Here is a 16,464-nt window from a genome sequence, read left to right as displayed (position 1 = left end):
TCTACAATTTTGATTTTCTTAATCTTTACTTTTTGAATATTTTACCATCAACCTAAAACATTATTTCAATACTTAATCAAAGTAATTGAAATAATGTTTTAATTCTTCTTTTTGCATTACTTTTTGAATATTTTACCATCAACCTAAAACATTACTAAAGATCTGATATAAGCTAAATACAATATTTTTATTGTAATTTTTATAATTTTTCTTTTTTAATATACAAATTTTACATGAACAATGGTACTATGCTTCTAAATTGTTTGATATTTTCTAATCAAAGAAAACTAGACCTTTACATACAATTTAACATTAAGCAGTTTTTTACGACCAAGTTACACAAATTTGAGTCATGCCATCTAATCATGAAATAGTTGTACAAAAAGAATTTACTAAAATCCTTGTACAGTAGTTATGGGTTATGACTAATAATTATGCACAATATTTGCTTTTGACTTGTTTTATCTTTCAAAATATTGGGTAGGTAAAAGGACGAAAGAGTTGAAACTTTGAACCCCACGAACACCTTCTTCAAGGAAGAATCCAAGAAAAATCTATATTCAGTAATCTACCCAACCCAACTAAGAAATTAAGAAAATGGAAAATAGAAATAAGTCTTTTTTTTTTTTTTTGTCGTCAAACGAAAATTAGTATTATCTCTATATAATCGCTAATATAAGGATACATATCAGATTCTCAAAGTTGTCTCATAGAGTCATAGTATTTTAACGTTAACTCGTGGCAGGAAAAGGTGTCGTGCTTGTCCTTAATCTTCTCGACATCATTATTTTAACGTTAACTCGAGGCGGCAGACATCTTCAACGACGAAAACCTTGGAGTGGTTATGGTTTGGTTGTGTGGGAGAAAAAATAAATCCAAAGTAATAATAATAAAAAAATCATTTGAGTTGTACTGGATTGAGTTTTGCATGTTTAAGTGCTTAATTCGAATCAATCAATTTAATTATGTATGAGTGAGATTTTTTTGGTTATTGGGTTGGGCAAAAAGCCCCAAACCACAAAACTAATTATTATTCATCAAATACAACTTAAGTCACCCAAAAATAATTCCGAGCAAAAGTGATAGAGTTAAACTTTGCACTTTTCTAGCAATAATTGGGTGTGAAAAATAAAAATAAAAGGACAATAAAAATAAAAAAAGTTGTATTTCATTAAATTAAATTTTTTTCATTCGTGAAAATAAAAAATATGTATTAAAATTTTACAATGATGTACTCATACATCATGTTTAACTAATTAAGTTAAACTCCTGTAGTAAATTAAAGCTATCTATATAAAAAAATATAAAAGAAAATCATAAGTCTTTAAATAACAAATCTTTCATCAAGAAATTCTTTTTAAAAAAAAATAGAACATTAAAACAACGAAGATATATACTTAATTACATATTAACTAATAATAACATACATTATATCATGAAGTCATAAACCTTTGAGTCTTTGTGAAACTATTTAGAATGTTAAACCAATTCAAACATAATTAATAAAATGTTAAAAACTTTGGACAGCCTCTCAACAACTATAAATCTTTAAATGCCCAAAAGATCAAAACAATAAAACACATCAAAGTTTTTAATTGATTTTGATCGATCAAATAGAAAAATCTACTTCAGCTATCAGCTGATATATATACCCTTAGACAGAATAATACATAACATAGAAATTACATTGGAAAAACCGAACAATCTTTACCTCAAACACACATGATAGCTCCAAGGATGGCATCTGGCAAATGTTCCATCTCTCCCAAATAATAACTACAAATTTTAGAACAGTTGCAGATACAGCTTCTTTTAATAAGTTGATACAAACAGTTTCATAGTCTCGAGTACGAAGAGGAGTTATTAGGTTTGGCCTTCAAAGTGCCGTGATGGAAGATACTTAAAGACACCCTCGGAATATGCAGAGATATCCTTGCATTAATCAAGGAAATCCATAGGTAAAAAATTGACAAGTTTTGGTAAGGATGGTTGACTCAATAAGCACTCTTTAGACCATAACACATGTTCGGATCTTAGTAAATCTTCAAATCTAACACAACTAAACATCTTAGTAAATCTTTGGATCTTCGAAATATATATATATATATATATATATATATATATACAAACTGATTAACTAGCCTTGGTGAGCATGCAGCTAAGTACTACGTCATGAGTCATGAGTACTGATTATAAAGTAGCAAGCTAGCTTGAGCATATTCCTCTTCCACTCCTTAACATTGAACCCCCAACAAAACTCAACCAACTAGAACTGATTAATTTATAAGTAGACAATTTTGTTCAAATCAAATAGAAACACTATAGACAAAAAAATTCTTCATGCAACTGGGTATCCATGACTCATACTTCGAATCATTGATTAAACTACAACAACTTTAGGTCAATTTATTTGCTCGCTCCGTGGTTTATTGAGTACATACATTTTCAAGTAGATTGAGCATTCATCTTCCACTCCTCAATTTGTCTCTTAACAATAACCTCACTACTCCCACCAACACCAGCAGCCCTCCTAGCTGCCTCCTTTATTTCTCCAGCTTTGACTCTCAAAGTTCCATTTCTCATCATTTCATTGATTCTCTTAGCAATCTCCTCCCCTTTGACAAATTACATCATTTCATTAATAATTCTTTTTTTTTCTCTATATCTCTCTTTTTATCAAATTACATCATTAATCAAGTCATTTTTTCTCTCTTTCTTTCCGTTATAAATAACTCAAGAATATCTAATAAACATTTTTCTTGTTAATATTGTAGATAAATATGATCGATATGGTCTTAATTGCGATAGTAAATAATTAAAAAAGAATTGATTTTGCTGCCCATATCACGGTGGTCCCCGGACTGTTTTTCAAAACCTTGCTTATCTTTTATAAAGTTGATGAGAGGAAGAAATCATGTGAACATAAACTGAAATGAATATCATATGAAATTCTGGTGGGAAATTTATTGAGATTAATTTCAGTGTTCTGTTCCATTTGGGTTGCTGAAGTGGAAGCTACTTCAGCCATACATTTGGTCAGAGAAAGTGAGTATGTATCTATTGCATTACCGACAAGGGTTCTAAGTGCAACGTTCAAAACATTAAAATTATAAATAAAAAATCTCGTCAGAACTATTCAATGAGTGTCTTTTTGGAGAAATCTTCTTAATTTGTTTTAGTATGATGTTCTGTTGATATAAATTTTCTTATTGATGTTCTTTTATTGCCTTTCACTCTCTTTCTTAAGTGTATCCTCTGGATCATGGATCATATATATGTATGGGGTGGACCAGCTTCAGGTTTCTAATGTCTGACCCTGTGTGCACATACACAAAACATGTGTGCACATACACAAAACATGTTCATCATTCTAGTGCACCACGCAGCCTCCCTTGTGACACTCTCTACCTCATGCATATATATATTAATAACAAAAAGAATAAAAATTCAAATATTAATTAAAAGTATTTAAAATATTTTTTTTAAATACAAGCCTTTTAAAAGGATAAAAGGCTCACATTTATCTTTCTAACATAATAATAAAACTTATCTAAATAAATAATAAATTCACTTTGACTCAAAACAAGGTCGTCCAAAACTTCATATAATTAATATAACTTATACCCTAATGTCACATCCTATCAGAGCATTGTGTTCTGGTGTTCTCTAGCATGAGATTCTTCATAGTCATTCACCTATTCATCTATTCCCACGAACACAAGGTTCGATATCATCACAGGATCCAAACACAAATAACACACTGAGAGTGAGTTATCACATTCCTAATTAATGAAGAGTAACGATATAACATATAGGTATAAATATCATAAAAACAAAATAAAACTTACTTAAACATAACTCACATCATTTCACCACTTTGTCATCCAACATCACATCATAACACAACACGCCTCATTCATTTTTACAACATTCACGTACTCAAGGATCAACACATAATATCACTAAGTCAATCAATATCCATCAATACACAATTAGTGTTATGCAACATATACACTAAAACTCAATTCTATATGCAATGTGGTACCATGTCTGTGAAAAACTATGTCAGGCACCTAGGAGTACATGACAAGACAAATCACACACTAGCAAGTCAAGTCACTCTCACTAGGTAAGATCATAGAGAGACCATTCAGGGTCACGGTGTTTTGCGAGAATGCCCCAACCATATGGGATCAGCATAGGCTTAAAGGAGCACTCAAACCGGGTGACCCCCAAGGCCTACACTCCGAAGAGTCCGTTAGGGTCTCTCCCTCCTGATTCAGGTCTAACCCAGAAAATATTTTAGCACACAGACTCTATCTATGAACTATACAAAACACACGACTCATCAATTGTTCTTAAAATATTTTTAACTCGTCGCCCTTAAAAGGTCTTAGCATTAACTCACCGCCCTTAAAGGGTCTTATAATTAACTCATCGTCCTTAAAGGGTCTAATAATTAACTCACCGCCCTTTAAGGGTCTTATAATTAACTCACCGCCCTTAAAGGGTCTTAAAGTCGTGTGATTGTACAATTCATAGTTCATAACTCAATGCAAACAACATCACAATCATGTACATACTCAATTTATCACATACACTCGATCTCAATGACAATGGTATAATCTCAATTTAACACGTCATCACACTTCATGAATCACATGCACTTTACCTATGAACCATGCAATACACACAACTACTCAATTGTTTTCAAAATCATTTTAAATCGTCGGGTTCCCATAGTGGATCCCATCACAATACTCGTGCCCTTAAAGGGTCTTACAATTGTGTAATTGCACAGTTCATAGCTCACAACTCAATACACATGTATTTTACCTTTAATCACACAATTATATCAAAATCATGGATCAAAACACAAAATCATCGAGAGCACTCAAGTTTATCAATCAATACTTATCAGAACATCAATTGGTACATAAAACACAATAATATTATATTTATAATCATAAAGCAAAATTATAAGTCAATAAACATCCCAAAATAAATCTCAATTTAATCCTCTAATGATCCCTACACAAGTTCATTCTAATCCCCAATTGCGATAAATTCATCCCTCAGCTCTAAGTGGGCTCACGTGTGTATTGTGACAACAATAGCAGCATCTCTAACGGTTTCCTGAGATTCTTCAAGTTTTTCATTTGATTGTTTTGATAGGGTTCTCAAACGTCACAGAGAAGAAGGGATTGAGACCTCCATTTTATATTGCTTCGTGCGATTCAGTTTTCTCTCTCCACGGATATTATTTCGCAAATCCCAACGGTGAAGGAGTGGGGAATTGCATCTCGAACAACATAACAAAATTTCACGACAATCCAACGGTTAACAAGTCTGGGACCATAATTTTACTGAGACAGTTTTGAGTTTCTGCGGAAAAAGAAAAAGTTGTGACAAAAAGGATTTTTCTCTCAGCTCCGATATCTTTTCGTAATTCACAATGGTGAGAATGCTCAAAATTGAGTTGTGAACCTGGTGCGTAAATTTAATGATGATCCAACGGTGAATGAGTCTGAAATCGTCATTGATTTAAAACCTGTTGCGAACCTGAATGAGTTTTGAGAGAAGAAGAGAGAAAAACGAAAATGAGGAGAAGATGAGGCATCTTTGGTCTAAAAACTGGCCTACCGTATCGCTATTTATACCTATATTTACTCTTTATTTATTTTTATCATTTTATAAAATCAAACTTTATTTTATTCCTTATCAAATGAATAAATCAAATATATTTTTTTTTCTTCCAACTATTATTTTAATACAACTATTTCCCTTCGGTTATTTAAATATAAAAATCTCATCATTTTTTAAAAATTTATTTATTTTTTTACTAAAATGTTTTTTAATTTATTTACGAAAAATGAGATGTTACATCTCCTTCATTATAATCCAGTTGCTCTTATTCAGCCTTGTCTTTCTCTGACTGAAAGAAAAATAAATTTGAAGATATATATTTTCCATGGTTGCATGATCTGTAGCTTGATTGAGTGAATACGTGGAAGATTTCCTTTTATCTCTTTGTATTTACGTTACTGATAACATGTTATATGTAATTTATCACAGCAAGCTATTCAAAACTTTGAAATTCAGCCAGTAGCCTCAAAGTTCAAGTTTACTAGAGATGAACTTATTTTATTTATTTGTAAAATCAAGTTGAGAAAGTAAAATTAAATCAAATCAAAGTATATTAAGGGATATCTATCTCAATTGATTAAGTAGAATATAGTATAAAAGTTATTATAAATTTTTTAATACCTATTTTTTATTCTTGCACTTTAAAAAAAAATCAAAGTCACTTAGTTCAAACTCAATAAAATAATCATAGTTCATCACTACAGTTTATTTATCATCAGCAATTCATTTGTTCAAATGAATTTTTTTTCCATCTTAATTCTTAAATGAAAATGTAGAGAATTTTACAAGCATTAATTAACTCACAAGTTTGACTAATTCTTATTTTAGGTACTGAAAGAACATGATATTAATCTTTTAAAAAAATTGTAAATAATTTACCATCAAACTGATTGAGTCCAATTAGTGCACCTCTAAATTTTAGAGTTGGGTTCAGTTTGTTCGAACCGTTAACACAACATACTTAACCTATAACTACGAATGAAGTAAAAAAAAAAGAGTTTCCAAATTGTCCGAACGGACAATTCAAGATTCCATACCACGATTAATCCAAACTATCCGTATTAATCATGGTATGGAATCTCAAACAAGAAACTAAGGTTCACTCAAAATACACATATTTTTAATGGTAAATAATAGTAATATATGAACAGCAAACCAAATATTCAAATAAATGTCGAATTATGTTACCTACCTAGATAGATGGTTTTACCAATAAGTATGATTGCGGTAATGGCAGCTTCAAATAGTATGACTGCGGTAATGGCAGCTTCAAATAGTATGACTTTATCTTCGGTCAACCAACAAATTGAATTGTCCAAAGCATCCTTAAACCCAATTAACCAACTGGTAGAAAATTGACATCCTTAAACCCAATTAACCAAGCTGAAAAGCACCTTACTTAAACCTAATTAACCAATGTATCATTACCATAAACCTAACATATATGTATATTATAGTGGGTAAACAATATTGACTAAAATTCTTAGCTTGTCCTACAATTAAATTGTAGCCAGGGCCAGTAAAAGGATTTAAGTGCTGTGAAGCACAACAAATGCTACAAAAACATGAGCATGTGCTGAAAATATAAGTAAAATCTAACATTGCTGACTCAATGTTTCTTAGTTGGCCAAATCCTCATTACATAATTCAACCACCAAGTTTTATGGTTTTACTACGTCAGCAACAATTAAGTCAACCCTTTACTTTGTAGTGTTAACATGGTTTGGAAATAAACCACCTAACCTGCATACTTAAACAATTCACACAACAAAGCAAAACCTGAATGTGGTGCTACTATAAAACACCGACTCAATTATATATTTTCAGCAATACAATTCTATAATAAATATGTGAACAACAATTTGTATACATAAAGGACATCAGTTTTACAATTACATACATACCTCAAAATGTGCTAGTAACAAATATTTTGGGTGCAATAAGGTTGGTCATAAATAAATGATTGTATGCTTAGTCCAACAACAACAACTTCTTTAGAAGCCTTAACTATGAATTACACAATTAAATAGTAGTACCTACAAACAATACAAATTGTTTAAGCAAAAAAATAGGAAAGTAATTGTCAAAGAAATTAATTCTAACACACTAACAATATATGTATTTATCATGTCAACATTAATTAAAGAACTATTCAATTAATTTTCAGGGCTGGACTGTATCACATTTTTTTCAGAATTTCCTCCCAAATCACATTTTGAGGGCTGGACTATTCAATTAACTATTCAAACTAGGTTAGCACATTTCCAAGTGGAATTATTTTGAAGGACTAAGGAATGATACGTAAGGCATAAATTTGGCAGGGATCATAATTTAGTTATCTATAATTGTAAAGGTAAACAAAACTATTGTTCATAATTTCTCTAATCCTTTTTTTCTATTAATTTTTATTCCCATTTTAACACAATTGCAAGTTATCTTCCATGCATCATTTTAAAGTATCTTCCATATCCTTTGTTGTTCCTTTTATTTTGACTTGCACAATTAATTCATATTAATTTTTTTCCTTTTTTATGTGGGTCGAGGGCTGTGTTTCATTTCTTCCTATGCAATTTTAGAGCCTATGTATTTTTCATTAAAATGTGATTAGCAAATCAGTAAATATATAATTCCAGTCAAAGGAATAAAAAAGACAACTTTGTTAACAATTTTAGGTGATAACCTTTATGGCATTGAAGCTAATCAAAGCTCATAGGTAGATAGTAACAGGTTATTTGTCAAATAACTGCTAAATGATCTACCATGCCAAGGAAATTATGTGGGAGTTTAGGTGATCAGTTTTAAATACAATTTAACATGCACAAAAGACAAGTTATTGTTTTATGCTTTGAACTTCCTCCTATTTAGAAAAACTTGGATTATTTGATAGGGAACAAAACCTAGAGGGATCATCTTTTGGCTGAACACAATATGGGCCCAACGATTTCGAGAGTCTACATCAGATAGAGAAGAGGGATGCATGGCAGAGGAGGCGGTTATGCTAAATGGAGATTTTGTTGCAGTTGAAGATATGATTGAAAAAGGAATATTTGGGAGGGGGGATATTCAGAATTTATGAGTGTAGTTGGCTGGGGCTTGGGACCTACTGCTCTGGGATCTAAGAGGTCTATCTGTTGAGATCCTAATCTTCATTCTACAATTAGTGAAACTTTTGGTGTCTGCATTGTGAATTGATAATTGCTATATGTTATGTTAATTGTTGTGAGATCTAATGGTTTGGTTTAATTCTAGAGGTAGAGAGGCAGAGGGGCGGGTGTGTTGACAATTCCATCATTATCAAACTTCATCTCTTTTACCCTCTTGAGCACAATGATCAGTGAACAAACCTTGCTAAAGAAATATGCAAGCTAACAAGCCCTAATGATAGTTGTAATAATTTCTCGTGATAGTGTGTGTTGCTACCACTCCTATCACCAATAATGTAAAAATGTCATTTGTGTATCAATACTGTAAAAATATTGTCTTGTTAACAAATGATGCATGGTGACAGGGTGGAGTGTTGTTTGGCCCATCAATGTTGGGGAACAAAAACATTCTGGGGCAAGCCTTATTTCCTGTAAAGGGTGTTGTAGTGGTTGAAAAAGTTGCATCGTTTGGCCTTATGTTCTTCTTCTTCATATGTTGTGTTAAAATGAATATTTCCACATTGATGAAGATTGAAAAGCTGGCCATCACTGTTGCTATTTCTGTGTTCGCTCTTACATTGGTAATCCCTACTGGACTAGCCATTCTGTTGAGGAAATATGCTACGATGGACAGGAGCCTTGCACAGGCACTGCCCTTTATGGCTCTCTCACAAGCCTTAATTGTATTTATTAGCATAGCAATGCTCTTGAAACATGTCAAATTCCTTAACACTGATATAGGACGTTTAACCATGTCAGCAGCAATGTTTGTTGATATAGCTGGTTTTACCTTCACAGTGATTATTTTTGTTGCACTGCAGAATCAGAGTGGTAGCTTTCTGACACTAGCAGGCCTCCTTCAGTTCATAGTTGCACGCAGAGATAGCAAGATTGGGGTCACAACATTAGTCATAGTGAAGCTTCAAGGAAGACCCAGGCCTATTCTTGTTGATAACCAAAACCAACCCCATCATGACCTACGCTCAATGTCTTGCAACGCAAGTCACATTGATAATGCATTGAGGCAATATGGACAACAAAATGAAAGATGTGTATCTGTTCAATCTTTCACTTCAATCTCCACATTTGAAACCATGTATGGTGATATTTGTAGAATTTCACTAGACAGTGGATCCAACATTTTGATCTTGCTATTCCACAAGAGGTGGGTAAGTGATGACACCGTTGAAATTTCTCATAGGACCATCCAAACCATGAACATTAATGTCCTCCAAACGGCACCATGTTTAGTGGGAATTCTAGTTGATAAGAGCATGTTCAATCCTTCTCCTTCACTCTTGATGGCTAGAGCATCATTCTATGTCGCAGTGTTCTTCATTGGCGGTCAAGATGTCATGGAGACATTAGCGTATGCCACTAGAATGGGTAGGCATCAATGTGTGTATGTAACTGTGGTAAGGTTCCTTCTATTTGGAGAGGAGAATTCTAAAGATAGAAAACGTGACGGTAATCTTATAGATGAGTATAGATACTATAAAGCCAGAAATGGTAGGTTTCAGATTCTAGAAGAATTGGAGAAAGATGAGATAGATATGTCAACATGTATAACAACATTGATAGATTATTTTGATCTAGTGATGGTGGGAAATGAGCATCCAGAGAGTGTTTTTTTTAGGGACATGATGAATGGAGCGAGTGTCAAGAGCTAGGGGTCATTAGAGGTGGTTACATGTTGTAGGTTTTTTCCCAGCAAGTATAATAGAGAGATAAAGTCTATTGGGAGCAGAAATTCTTATGGGAATGATTTGTTGGGTATTCTCTTAGATGAGATGAAGAAGGAGGGTGCTACCTTCAATGTACAACTAGTTATGGATGAATGCAAAACATTTTTCTTTGTTGGACATGAAACCACTGCACTCTTGCTCACTTGGACAACTATGTTGCTAGCAAGCAATCCATATTGGCAAGACAAAGTCCGACTTGAAGTGAAAGAGCTCTTCAAGGGGGAAATTCCATCAGTTGATCAACTCTCTAAGCTCACTCTGGTTATTTTCATCTACTGATGGTGGGAAATGAGCATTTGGAGAGTGTTATTTTTAGGGACATGATGAATGGAGTGAGTGTGAAGAGCTAGGGGTCATTGGAGACATGCTACCATCACCAAATTTTGTGACCAAGGCATCGTTGTTGGTGGTGCAACAACAGAGAATAAGAGGGAGGTTTGTTAAACACAATGTGAATGCCAGTCTAGTGCCAAATCAAAGAGATCATCTCGTACATGATGTTCCAATTCATGAAACCTTTATCCATTCATGTACTATTTCAATGGACAAATATGAAAAAATGTAGATAGATTCATGTGTTTAGTGATTTTTTGTTGTTCATATATATATTACCCTCTTGAGCACAATGATGAATGAACAAACCTTGCTAAAGAAATATGCAGGCTGACAAGCCATAAGTTTACAAAAACCCCAACACATTTGAAAGGAAAATCAGGAAAATTAATAGATAGAATTAGAGAAACATAATAAATGGTGCAAATAAGGAAGAGGGGAAGATGACCTTCTCCATCCAACAACAACTATAAACTGAATAAAAATCAAGCACTTACCTTCAAAGCTATTGTTTGTGTTAGCTGGTCGACAAGTGTACCTAGTCGCACAAGTAATATAAAACGATAAGACCAAATATCATATCCTTAAGAAATTTGTTTCACTCAAACATGGTACATCCAGTATGCAAACATTTATATGTATTAAAAGCAAGTAAATATTAAGTTGAATCATGTATTAAAGTCTATTTGAATATAAACTAAATATCTAGAATTTTGGAAGTGAAAACAGTCAAGTAAAAATCGTTGGGTCGTTCTACATTTCTCTTGATGTTAAACTGTATTTTATAAATATCAAGAAGTACTAATAAGATAAGAGAGATAGCGTGATAGAAAAGTAAAAAAGCAGAACAATACTTGAGGTGCTGCAAGCAAGAATGTTGATGTTGTTAATTAATCACCCTTTTCTTTGTCCTTCTCTAATTCACAAAGTTGTCAGAAACGACAGTAGTACCATTACCATGGGTTGAAATGCATGGCCAAACGATAACCCGTAACTTTATTCCACTCCCGAGGGTCAGTCAAATCACTACTTCTCGATAATGGGGTCAGCGTGATTTTCTGGTAACATCATGTGAATGCTTCAATGACAAGAAGGGAAATGCTGGGAGTGTCAGAGAAAGATGTAGCATCATGTGTAACAGGGAACCCCATTGATGATTGTTGGAAATGTGACCCAGATTGGGCCAACAACAGGCAGAGGCTAGCAGATGGTGCAATTGGGTTCGGTCAGAACTAAAAGGGAGGAAGAGGTGGCCAATTTTGCATAGTCACTGATTCCTCAGATGAGGACCCAGTGAACCCAAAACCTGGAACACTAAGATATGCAGTGATACAAAATGAGACTGTGGATAGTTTTTCCCAGTAACATGATGATTAAGCTGTCTCAGGAGCTAATTTTTAATAGCTACAAGGCCATTGATGGGCGTGGAGCTGATGTGCACATTGTGGGTGGAAGCTGCATTACTCTTCAGTATATTAGCAATGTCATCATTCACAACATTCACATCCACCATTGCCATCCCTCGGGTAAGATCAATCATTCAATAGTTTGCCTTACATTTACATACTCTCTTTCATTAATTAGTTGTAACCAAGATTTTAAATATCGGCCATGTTGCAGTTTTTTTCACATGACAAATTACTAACAAATATGGTTGCAAACTGTTTTTTTAAAACCTTGGTTGTAGCAAAAAAGAAAAATAACTTTCTTCTATTGATTACAATTTAGGTATGTCTCACTAATTTATTTTTTTAAAAAAAACTCTCTTCTATATTATTAATGAAAATTAGGTCTTTGTCACTAATTTAAAAATTCAACAAACGGGGAGTAACAGCGTATTCAGTAAAATCCATATATTAAGTAAAATCTAAATAGATTTAGCCAAATAAGAGAAAAGATGTCAGAGAGTGTTCTAGCAATTCTCTTTTCCTTTTGTCCTGCTCTTTGGTCTTTCACTATGACACTATGTAACAACTTTTTTTGTCACCTTTTAAGAAAATAAAATAACAAGAGGTATTTCATTTGTAAATGCCTGTTAGATTCTTATAATCGTGAAAGAAAGTGAAAATGATCGAGAGTTGTAAAAAATGAGGTTTTATCTCAAAATATGTTTATGGAAAACCATTTAAAAAAGTTTAGGTATTTGCCAAATTTACCAAACATTTTACCTAGAAGAATAATATTTGAATTAAATTATAAAGGTATATTTTTTCCTAAATATCTTCTATTAAATTAGAAAAGTTTATTTCTTAAATTTCTTAATTTTTTTTTTTCTCTTTTCACTTTAACAAAACATAGTTAGAAGAGAAAAAAAAAATCATTCCATAGCTTTACATATTTTTTTTCATTAGTTGAAATTAAAAACCTTATGTTAATTACTTAGGTATGCCTCACTATTCACTAATTTAAAAATTCAACAAATGGAGAGTAACCTCATATTCAGTAAAATTCACATATTTAGTAAAATCCAGAAAAAATTAGCCAAATAAGTCAAAATAGTGTTAATAGTTATAGCAATTTGCTTTTCTCTCTGTCCTATTCTTCGGTCTACAAAGTAGCAACTTGTTTTGTCACCTTCTTTATCAATTAAAAAAAAAAACGGCATTTCATTTATAAAGTCTTGTTAGCTTCTTATAACAAATGAACTATGCGTGAAAGAAAGCGAGTGAAAAGATCGGTAGATTTTTTATAAAAAAAAACTCGGTTTTTTTTAATATACTATATCTCAGATCAAGTTTCAGGAAAATCCAAATTTACCAAGCATTTTACCCAGAACAGTAATATTAAATAAAATTTGTCCTGTAAAAACTTTAGACGTAATTTACTCTCAATGTTAAAAACGAACGTTAGTTTAGTTGTTAATGCATATTTAGAAATCAGTTTGATTTCTAATTAAAGCTTAATTCATATATGAGAAATATTAGCAATTTATATTTTATTCAGGTGAATTTAATTTGGGATTCACAGTAAAAAAAAAATCATTTTGCAATCATATTATGAGAAATTTATTTAATACTGAAAAGTAAAATATGTCGAAAAAATTATTTGTTAACTTGTTGATGTCATGAAAGACTAATTAGATATGCCAAAAATCTTAATAAAATCAATTTAACTATTCACGTTACTTATAGAAACCAACCTATAACACTTTATCTTTGGACTATAGATATATATTGGACCCTTTACTTTGCATACAATAAAGTTAGATTCAAAGTCAGATTCAAGTGGAGAGATAGTGATATGCTTTTTTCCCCGCTTCTCCTTCTCTCTTTCCCTCCAAGATGTTGATGTTTTACTCTACATTTTTTCCAAATAACTTAAGCATTATTAGTGGTCAATTAATGTTTATTACTCTTCTTTATCTTTACCTTTTTTCTTTTAATTATCACATCCATCTCGTATCTATCATTTTCTTTCACTTTACTTTTTATTTTTTAAAAAATTTATCATAAAGCTACTCTTATTTTCCTTCAAATGTAAAAAACCTCTAAACATAAAAATTAAGTTATAATAAAATTGTTTTTAATCAAATTTGGTCAAATTCTACTTTTTTTTTTTTTTACTTTAAACCAAACAAACGCTTGGTGGCTACCAATATCGTTATCTTACGTTAGGATTAATTAAGTTTGTAATTCTTATGGGGTTTTGAATTTTTTATTCCTAAATTATTTTTTAAAAATATTTGATTCTTAAATAAATTTTTATTATTATAAATAATTTCTATCATTAATAATCTTTATTAAGTTCTGAGTTGCCTAACGTGATTAGTTCTTATTTTACAATTTAAGAGTGACGTGTAAGTTTCTCATCTTACAATGACTGATTTAATATATTTTTGTCAAATAAAAGCAAATAAAAAAGATAAATTACTTAATTCAAAAACAAAATATAATACATTAACTTCCAAAATGGTTTCCTGCATTTACAAGTGATATTGCCATAATATTTTATCTGTCTTGTTTTATGACATTTTATTATTTAATAGAAGATATTTGTATATTAATGACAGATATTATTTTTAATAATGATAAATTTTTTAGAGATTAAATTTAAAAAAAAATTAAGAACCAAAAATTTAAAACCCCATAATAAGCATTAAAAACTTAATTAACTATTTTAATTACTCTGAACGGTGAAAATAATTAGTTATGATTGTCACTGCGACTTGAAGGCAACGCTAACGTGCGTTGGCGCCCAGAGCACTACGGGTACCGCACGGAGTCCGACGGCGACGGAATCTCCATCTTGGGCTCGCGGGACATCTGAATCGACCACTGCACCCTCTCCCGCTGCAAGGACGGCCTCATCGACGCCGTGATGGGCTCCACCGGGATCACGATCTCCCAGACTCTGCCATGCAGGTTCGTTGTTAAGAGTAATTTAGTTTGTTTTCTTTCCCATGAGAATCATGGTGGAATTGGAGGTCCCAAGGGGATGTTTTGTTCAATGGCTTGTTTTTCGTTGTTTCGGGAGAAGTTGCTGAAACTAACTATCACAACGCCTACAGCACCCAACCTAAGAACGTGGATCGCATTTCGCTTCTCACTATCTCCGCTGGTGTTCTCGGCGTTGCCAGTTATGTATCTATGTTCACAGCTATAAGCTAATTATTGTTAGATATTTTGTTCAGAATTAGAATATCAACGTAAGAAGTGAAAAGTGGAAACTTCAATTAAAGAATTACATCTGAAATAAAATTAGTTTTCCAGAGTAAACCGGACAAAAAAAATGTTTCTTTTTATCAAGAATTGAATTCAGATAATATTTAGATTATTTAACCTTAAATTTAATATATTAATCATTTCTGTTTAATTATTTGACTTTAGTTTATGAAGTATTTTAGTTCATCAATGAGTTTATGAAGAAAAAAGAATATATATGTAGATCTGATTGATTCAAATATGATTGTCATGATTGTCTGGAGTAATAAATACATAAAAAAAGTATATATATATATATATATATATATATAAAAGGTTAATGCCGTTGCTACCTTCACGTATTTTGATTCTTGTATCTGCATTGTTATGCTTATTAGGTCATACGACAACCTTAACAACAATTCTATAACAAATGAGTACCCAATTAGCGATTTCAATACGATGATGTTTCATGTCTCTATTGGAATTAATGGAATCACCGGATCCATTGATTGGGACTATAAATGTCTTTTCCTCCTCCTCCATCATCATTATATACTACCCTCTTTTGTTTTTCTTTTTTACTATCTTTCTTTTGGCTTTGTCATTATCTGTTCCAAGATGTCAAAGAGGAAATTGTAAATTTGCCAGTCTTCTAGCACAGCAACAACCAGAAAGGATGTTTGTGGTTTAGACACACAAAAAAAAGAAGAAAGGAGAAGAATTAAAATTAATTAATAACCAGGAGTTTGCAAAATTGTAAGTCACAAACACATGCTACCAAAGTGAATTAAATATAGTATCTGAAGTGTTGAAGGTAATTTGCAAACATGAGATAATTAGGCAACTACTGAGTTGGGGTGTCAGTCACTGTGTATATAAGAGGTTGTTTTAACTCAATTACTAATCTTGAATTTTTTTTTTTTTTTTTATAATAGTGATAGTAAGAATTGAACA

General features: G+C 32.0%; 1 pseudogene; it reads left to right on the top strand.

Moving 5' to 3' along the window:
- Positions 1–6,876: 6,876 nt before the first annotated feature.
- On the top strand, positions 6,877–11,099 carry LOC102662796 (cation/H(+) symporter 13-like; annotated as a pseudogene).
- The last annotated feature ends 5,365 nt before the right edge of the window (positions 11,100–16,464 follow it).

This window comes from Glycine max, chromosome 10, assembly GCF_000004515.6.
Source record: "Glycine max cultivar Williams 82 chromosome 10, Glycine_max_v4.0, whole genome shotgun sequence".
NCBI lineage: Eukaryota > Viridiplantae > Streptophyta > Magnoliopsida > Fabales > Fabaceae > Glycine > Glycine max.
Note: the sequence above shows the minus strand (reverse complement) of the source record. Positions and strands in the feature narration are given on the sequence as shown.